This window comes from Triticum aestivum, chromosome 5A (assembly GCF_018294505.1).
Source record: "Triticum aestivum cultivar Chinese Spring chromosome 5A, IWGSC CS RefSeq v2.1, whole genome shotgun sequence".
Lineage (NCBI taxonomy): Eukaryota > Viridiplantae > Streptophyta > Magnoliopsida > Poales > Poaceae > Triticum > Triticum aestivum.
Window position 1 is genome coordinate 685,773,873 of NC_057806.1, and position 8,160 is coordinate 685,782,032.

General features: G+C 45.5%; 1 long non-coding RNA gene across 3 annotated transcripts; it reads left to right on the forward strand.

The window, feature by feature from the left end:
- The first annotated feature begins 2,462 nt into the window (after positions 1–2,462).
- LOC123108413 (uncharacterized) lies at positions 2,463–5,470 on the forward strand. Of its 3 annotated transcripts, none has more exons than XR_006451900.1 (4): positions 2,463–2,664; positions 3,139–3,532; positions 3,742–4,081; positions 4,501–5,470. It is a non-coding gene; the product is annotated as an uncharacterized lncRNA (long non-coding RNA). The 3 variants fall into 3 exon arrangements; XR_006451901.1 differs by having other exon boundaries at positions 3,742–4,038; XR_006451899.1 differs by lacking the exon at positions 3,742–4,081.
- Positions 5,471–8,160: the final 2,690 nt, after the last annotated feature.

Here is an 8,160-nt window from a genome sequence, read left to right on the forward strand (position 1 = left end):
AATGTCTTGTAACCGGGATTTCGAGACTGATCGGGTCTTTCCGGGAGAAGGAATATCCTTCGTTGATCGTGAGAGCTTGTGATGGGCTAAGTTGGGACACTTGGCAGATGGGAATTTGTTAATATCCGGTTGTAGAGAACTTGACACTTGACTTAATTAAAATGCATCGACCGCGTGTGTAGCCGTGATGGTCTCCTTTTGGCGGAGTCCGGGAAGTGAACACGGTTTGGGTTATGTTTGAACGTAAGTAGTTCAGGGTCACTTCTTGATCACTTCTAGCTTCACGATCGTTGCGTAGCTTCTCATCTTACTCTTATTTCCGTATGTTAGCCACCATATTTGCTTAGCACTTGATGCAACTCCACCTCATTACCTTATCCTAGCCATAAGCTTAAATACTCTAGATCTTGCGGGTTTTGAGATTGTTGAGTCCTCGTGACTCACATATACCATCAAAACAGTTGCAGGTGTCGATGATACCAGTGCAGGTGATGCCACCGAAATCAAGTGGGAGTTCGATGAGGACCTTGGTCGTTACTATGTTTCGTTTCCTGATGATCAGTAGTGGAGCCCAGTTGGGACGATCGGGGATCTAGCATTTGGGGTTATCTTCTTTTCGTTTGGATGTGTCCGTAGTTGGACTATGTGTGTACTCTAAATGATGTATGAATTAATTGATCATTGTGTGAAGTGACGATTGTAAGCCAACCCCTCTATTTATCCCTTTCTTGTTCAATACATGGGATTGTGTGAAGTTGACCCTTCTTGCGACAAAACCACAATGCGGTTATGCCTCTAAGTCGTGCCTCGACACGTGGGAGATATAGCCGCATTGTGGGCGTTACAGGGTAGCACCTACACTCATCATAACCAATGAAGCCGCTAGCATCAAGAATGATATTGATGAAGTTCTTCCAACCATTTTGCACAGGTTGTGCATGTGGCATATAATGGAAAAGGTTCGCAAAAAGGTTGGACCTTTGATTAGAGAATATTCTAAATTTTGGACAAGACTGAACTCATGTGTTTGGGGTTCAGAAACTCCAACTGAGCTTGAGTCACAATGAATTCAATAAGATCAAAGCAGGATGATCGTAGACACCAACCAGATACACATACGATCCCTCAAAATCAATATAATCAAAGCAGGATGTAGAGTATTATTTCTTCGAGAGAGCCCGAACCTTGGTAAACCTCTTTGTGGCATGTTACCGTCGCACCAAGTCTACCAGCTCGAGGCCTCCTAACCTAGAGCTGCCGGATTTGATACCATCAGTTTGCCTTCTGCCACGTCTACTGGTCAACAAAAAGGTCCAGATGATGGGCCAATAAGGAAACTTCATTGGCCTTAGTGCCTACCGTGTAACGAAAACGACATGATGGTTAGCTTTAAATAAAAGGATCAGATTATGAAAATATTTTAAAATAGAATTAATCCGTGCTAGACTTTTATAGGAAGGTCGAAACAATGATTCTACGGTGGCACGCTTGAGCCTCGACGCGAGGCACGCGTGCTGGACACTTTTTCTAAAATTATTTCTAATATATCCAAAAGCCCGAAAAATAGCCCAAATTAACCTGAAAACACGTGGGGCGGTGGCACACGTGTTGAGCCGTGGAAGCCAGTTTAGCTCATGTGTCGTGATTGGGCCTCAAGGTGAGGCACGCATACGGGGAATTCCTATTTGGCACTTCAGACACCCGTTACTAACGGGCGCCTGAAATGCCCCCGCACTGGGCCGACCCATCTAAGGGTTTTTTTCGTGTTCTTAATCCGCAAAAAAAATGCTCGCCTACCGCTTCGAACCTAAGACCTCTAGTCTTGATGCGAGCAACACGGCCAAACCACCAGATGCGTTTAGTTAGATCTTTTCTTCATTTTCTTCTTTCCTTTTTCCTTTTTTTAGATGAACTTTATTTAAATTTGTAAAAATTTAAATAAACTTTTTTCAAATTTAATGAAGGTTTTTTCAAATCGATGAACTTTTTTCAAGTTTGATGAATTTTTTCCAAACTGATGTACTCCCTCCGTTCCTAAATATTAGTCTTTCTAGAGATTCCAACAAGTGAGTACATATGAAGTAAAATGAGTGAATCTACACTCTAAAATATGTCTGCATACATCCGTAAGGTTTAGTCCATTTGAAATGTCTAAAAAGACTTATATTTAGGAACTGTTTTTTTTGAATTCGTAAACATTTCTTAGAAAATCCGTGGACATTTTTTAATTCACGACCTTTTAGTATCGCCAATTTCTTTCGTTTTATTTTTTGTTTATCCTCCCGAAAGTAAACGGTGAGCCATCTAAATGGGCCGGTCCAGGAGAGATGGCGGTTTGCAGGCGCTGAACGCGGCCTGTGTCCGGGCCGTGCCGGCCCGTTGGGCAGGTCTGCAGCCTGACTCTCTCGTCTTCAGTCCCTCAAACAAAAAGTCTTCCGTTCCTTAAAAAAAAAAAAAAAAAAACTCTCTCGTCTTCCATTCCCCACGCCGCCCGTCCACACCGTCCGGCGGCGCGTGGATCCGGCCGGAGACGCCGTCCCTGCGGGTTGTTTCGAAGGGTACGGCCGATGCGGCGGCGGCGTCGACCGGACGGCACCACGACTACTCGAGCTCAGCTCCCGTGCCCCGTAGTGCTTCTCCGACCCGGACCGCCGGTAACCCACAGTGAGTCAAACAAATTCCTTTCGTGCATCTCTTCCCCCCTTAAAAAAAATTCCTTTCGCCCACATGCTTCTCTCATCCCCCTCTACGTTTCCCATCAACTGATTTGATGTTATTGCCGCCGGTGATCGCCGGCCGGAGACATGGTCCACCGCACGGGAGATACCCCTCAACAGTCCCTGAATTGAACAGCCCCTTCTGACTACCGTTGCTACTCCATCCGTTCGGAATTACTTGTCTCGAAAATGAATGTATCTAGAACTAAAATATGTCTGCACGCCACCAAAGTTAGCATGGTCTCAGTGTCACTCGTAACTGAAGAACGTCCTGTACTGTACTATTCAAAAGGCACAAAAATTCTTCAGATTGACCCATCTCTGTCGTTTGCTGTCAACATTTGGCAGTCAAACTAATTACTTTTTGGCCCGAATTACCAACATTTGGCTGTCAGACTAATATACTATAATGCGTCTGCAGGTTGATAAGTACACCCTTGACATGAGGAGATGTCCTATTAACATCAAGTCAGAGATGATCCTGTCACGCCAACATGTCAAAGTCCTAGGTCTAGATCTCGCTGAGGGATGAAGCAATGACTGTTCGTCTGCAGGTTCCAGGTGAATGGCAGCCAAGCAATGACTACTGGCTGCATCAGCAGGAGGGGGAGAAGATGGGCATTGCCATCGGGGTGGACAAAGGGATCTGCCACTTGCACCACGGCTGCAATAAGCCGATTGCCATCTTGCTTCATCAGAATTTCAAGGCCCTGATATAGCCAGTTTTGGCACTGCAACCATGAATATGGCCGGGCTCAACCAACCGTTGCCAATCAAGGACCTGTCTCTTGGTAACTTTGGTTATGCTCCTCCAGGTATGTTGGGTGATTGTTGCACGCAATCGCAATGGAGTTCTTTCTTAACTAGCTTGGTCTTCTAACTAGTCTACTGGTTTTAACTGATTGCTTACTAGCAGAATCTGGTACTGCGGCAATCATGAACCATCGACAATCACGCAATTCTGCCTTAACTAGTAACTTATTCGTCTAACTAGTACGTACTGATATTAATCGCGGCAAGCCAGGTGACGGAAAAGCTAGACGTTTACAGCTTCGGGGTGGTGCTGCTCCCTGCTGGAGCTCATCACCGGACAGGTGGCCAATGGACAATTGGCAGTTGGGGCACGTGAGAAATGCGATGAACTGATGGCAAACCATCTGAAAACGTTCAAGATTGCCGTACGTGGACAAGGGCATCCGTGATCAAGCGCGATACATGAAGTAGATGACAGCCGTGTTCAGGCTGGGAGTGGATTGCACCGTCAAGGATCGGTAGAAAAGGCCGTCCAAGAAGATGGCTCTCAAACGTCTCAACCGCTACGGTGGGCGTGCCCTATTCCATGGCCTCCCCACCTGCTATCCTCTGTGAGGCCACTGGCTAAGCAAAGTAGATGTTAGTTTATTGCACCTTACTGTTTTGGGAGAAAAGGAAAAAAAAAAGGAAACAGAGAACTGAAAGTAAATGAAAGGATGAAAGGAAAAAAAAATGCATATCTGATGTGTGCTAAAAATATAATATATACTAGTAACTATTATCATTATCTTAGCTATTTCTTTCTGTTCTTGTGGCAATACACCTGCTTCTTCACAGTTCAGTAAAACATCTTTGTTAGCTATATGTATTCTCTGTAGATGTGTAGATAGTGGTTGTAAATCGCAGTTTAGTTTATATAGTGATTATATAAAAGATTTCATTTTTTGTGTCTGCCTGAAGAAGAATGTATCTACTGTGTGAATCTCCAAATTTCATGAATTCTCATCAGGCGTGCCTTTTTTTCTTTCAGATACATCACCAGTGAGGATGTAGGCAAATCGAATGAGAAAGTGGCATGTGAGCTCAGCTCAGCTGATGAACTGCCATTGGCAGAGTTTATGTTCAGTGGTACGTTGAAGGATGATCCAGGAGACCAGATGGGGGACTTTGCTTTCTTGCTTTGTTTGGCAAGAAAAGCTTCAGGATGCCCCAACCAAAGCCGAGGGAGGATCTTGACCTCTACCAGTTGCAAGAGGCAGGGCGGAGGGTTGCGAACGTCCAAATTGAATGCAAGGATGCGGTGGCATGCTTGCTTCAGAACTGGATACTAATGCTGAAACGTGTTCTTCTGGCCTTACCAATGACAGATTCAGATCAGACTGTTGAATGAGTTGTTAACTCTTTCCAACCCGATGTAATGGATGTCGTACTCGTTGGCCAGAGTGTCCATGTTCCACCAGATCATGGAGATGACGCAGGTGTTTGAAGGCAGCTTGACAGGATCATCAGACTGCTGTTGGAGGTCCTGCAGCAGTTGATCCTGGCGCCCAGTCGATCGGCGAGCCCAGCTCGAAGCGAAGCTCGAGGAGTCGGTCAGTAAGATCACAAGGGATACCATTGTCTGTGGAATCCCTGTAATTGCAACTCCTCCTGATGGTGTAGTGTGGTTTCGTTTGATCAGAGGAGCTGATGTGTGTAGATGGAAGGCTATCGTCATTTGCTCCTGTTATTGACAAGTGTTGTGCAGCAAGCTGCATTGCCTGTGCACCATAACACACAACATTGTGCCATCATGGCAGTTAAAATTTTGCGAGTTTATAGCTAGGTTGTAGGAGTAGTAAGTTGTAGAATTAAATTGATTGGAGTTGGTGCAGGGATGCAATATGTGTTGATTTCATTTTGCTGTACACATAAACTAGCTAGTACTACAATGCTACCTGAAATTCATTCGGATATCAATATTTAAATTGGACGAATATGTTTATGTTGTTGCTTGCCAAGAGACGGCTTTTTGTTTTTTGAATGAAGTCCAAACATTCAATCCTGCAGTCAACACTGTACCAGTGATTGTACTTGTCAAATGTTCAAGAGAATTCAATCCATACATAGTTTTTGTTTTTCACAACATTCAATCAACATCGATCATGGTACTGCTTTACTCCACGATGGAGGAGCAGGCGATCACCGATCAGTGGCGCTTCCGCTTGCGCCCAGTTGGGGTGATCCCGAGCCTGATATCATTACACCGATCACACATGTTCCATGCCATAGCGCACTGGAAACACACCACGTCATTGTCATCTTCGAGCGGCCCCGCGTCGAGGATCATCACCTTCCTATCGCACTGCCAACATCAGGGAAGCCTCGGAGTCCTGGGGGTCTTCCAAGTAACCGCGTGTCCGAGGAAGATGTCGACGGAGTTGCACATTGGACAGCTCCACACAGGCGCCGTCGGAGACACGTCGTGGTCTGGAGTGGCAAGTTCCACCGTTGGGTAGCGTGACACCGGGGCTGCTGGCAGCGGCTGCTGCTGCTGCTGGGGGGTGCCGGCCGGCTCGTCATCGTCCTGCTAGGCAGTAATGCAAGAAGTGGCAGTTTCAAATCTGTTTCGATGGAAGGCTAACTGAGACACAAAAGTCACAGGTTCAGAAGAAGCGGCCTGATTAAATTCAGGAACAGACCTCGATAACATCCGGTGTGGGTACGGCCGTCGACGGCAGATGCCGCTGGACATCCCGGCCGCTCCCGTGCATCCCGGGAGAAGGCGGAGCGCTGCCGCTCCCTCCTGGACCATCGCTCCCTCCTGGGCGGTCGCCGGCGCCGCTCCCACCTGAACCTTGAATCCCATCCAAGAACAGAGAGAAGAGTATCGTGAGAAGCCTGCACATCAAGAAAGTTTTCCCTTTCAAGAACGCGACAAGGAAACTCACCAACAGTGTCATGGTGGACGCCGCCGATCCCTCCCGCTCGGAGCTCGCCGCCGCTCGATCCTACACCGGTCTCTCCTGGGCGGTCGCCATCGCCACCAATCCCTCCTGGAAAACCTTCGTTCCATGAACAGAGAGAAACGTGGTTTTGATCCCAAGAAACCGTATTGTTCTGTTGTTCAAGAATCAAGACCAGACGGAACTCACCGACAGTCCTGCCTCTGCGGACGCCGCTCATCCCTCCCGCCCCAATCTCTCCGCCGCTCCCTCCCAAAGCATCTTGAAACCAAAATCACAGTTTCTTGGTTTCTTGAGACACCGCCCGCATCGCATGAGAGAACAAACAAGGGAAGAAAGGGAGGTCGCGGGATCGCAGCTACTTAAGAGCTACAACGGAAGTGAAACCGTACCAGGAATATCCGGCGTGTTCATGGGGAACCCACCGTCGTCCTCCTCCTTCGGCGGCTGCTCGCCGGCGTCCCCGCGCATGTTGATGTTGAAGCACCAAACTTCAGAAGCAAGGAGCTCGCGAGGATTGCAATGTGGGAGGAAAGCGTGGGCACTGGAGAGAACTAAGTCGTGGCAAAATCCTGGGAGTCTTGCGGAGGCTGTCTCAATGGCGAGGAGCTCCGATCAAAGGTTGAAGATGACTCTGGCGGGGCAGAGTTTATAACGTTCTCCACGGGCACGCCGGAAAGGCCAGCCACAACTGGGCCGGGCCCAAGCAGATTTTAATCACTTTAAGTTTTTTTCAAGACGGAACGTCAGGCAACTTTCATTGCTGTACGATTATATTATATCAAACTAAAAACATTGGTTGCTGCAGTGTATGTTTATGTTTTTCCTTTAAAAAAATTATTTTAAAGTTTTCATTATTTTAAAAAAATAACCATATAGTTGAAACAAAGGTAAAAACATGTTCATCCGATTTTCAAAATTGCTCACGTATTATGAAACTTGTTCACGTATTTTTTATAATTAACTTTAGGAAAAATATAGAATTTAACCTTTTAAATCATGACGGAACATACATTTTTGAAGTACACAATGCACTTTTTCTAAATACACATGGAACATTTTTCAGCCTTGCATGATGAAAATTCTTTAGTACTACACGATGAATATTTTAAAATTACACGATTGATATTTCTGAAAATGCACGCCAAGCATTTTTGAAAATTGTGATGAAAAAAATTAGAATCAAGTGAAAAATATAAGAAAATAAAATAAAAATGAAATAAGGTGGAGGAAAAAAGAAAATAAAAATGAGAGATGAACATTTTTTACACCTACAATGTGTCGCTCCTTGTGTGCCCACTTGATAATGTCCCATGAGCTCCCATGGCACTTCGGCCAGGATTGGAGAAGCTTTGCAGCCCGGAATCATGCATTGCTATTCCTTAGCAATTGCTTGCCAAATGCTTTTTTGGTCGAGGGGATCAAAACAAGCTTGGGGGGACATAATTCTTGCATTACTCATATTCGTCGTTGCCAAAACACCTCTAGTCATTTCATGGCACATTTTGGGAGAACTCAAGGCCGCTCTATTGTTTGGCTTATGTCCAGCCTAGAAGCTTTAAAAGTTTTTTTAACTTGATTGTAAACTTTGAGTTGTGAGTAATGCAAGAATTAATTTCACAAAGAAAACACAAAATGATGGCATTTTTTAAAATACCATGACAAGAAGATGATGGTGAACACATCAAGGAAAAGAAAAGAAAGTTTGTCGCTGAGGCTGATAAATAGCAGTAGTACATGAACGG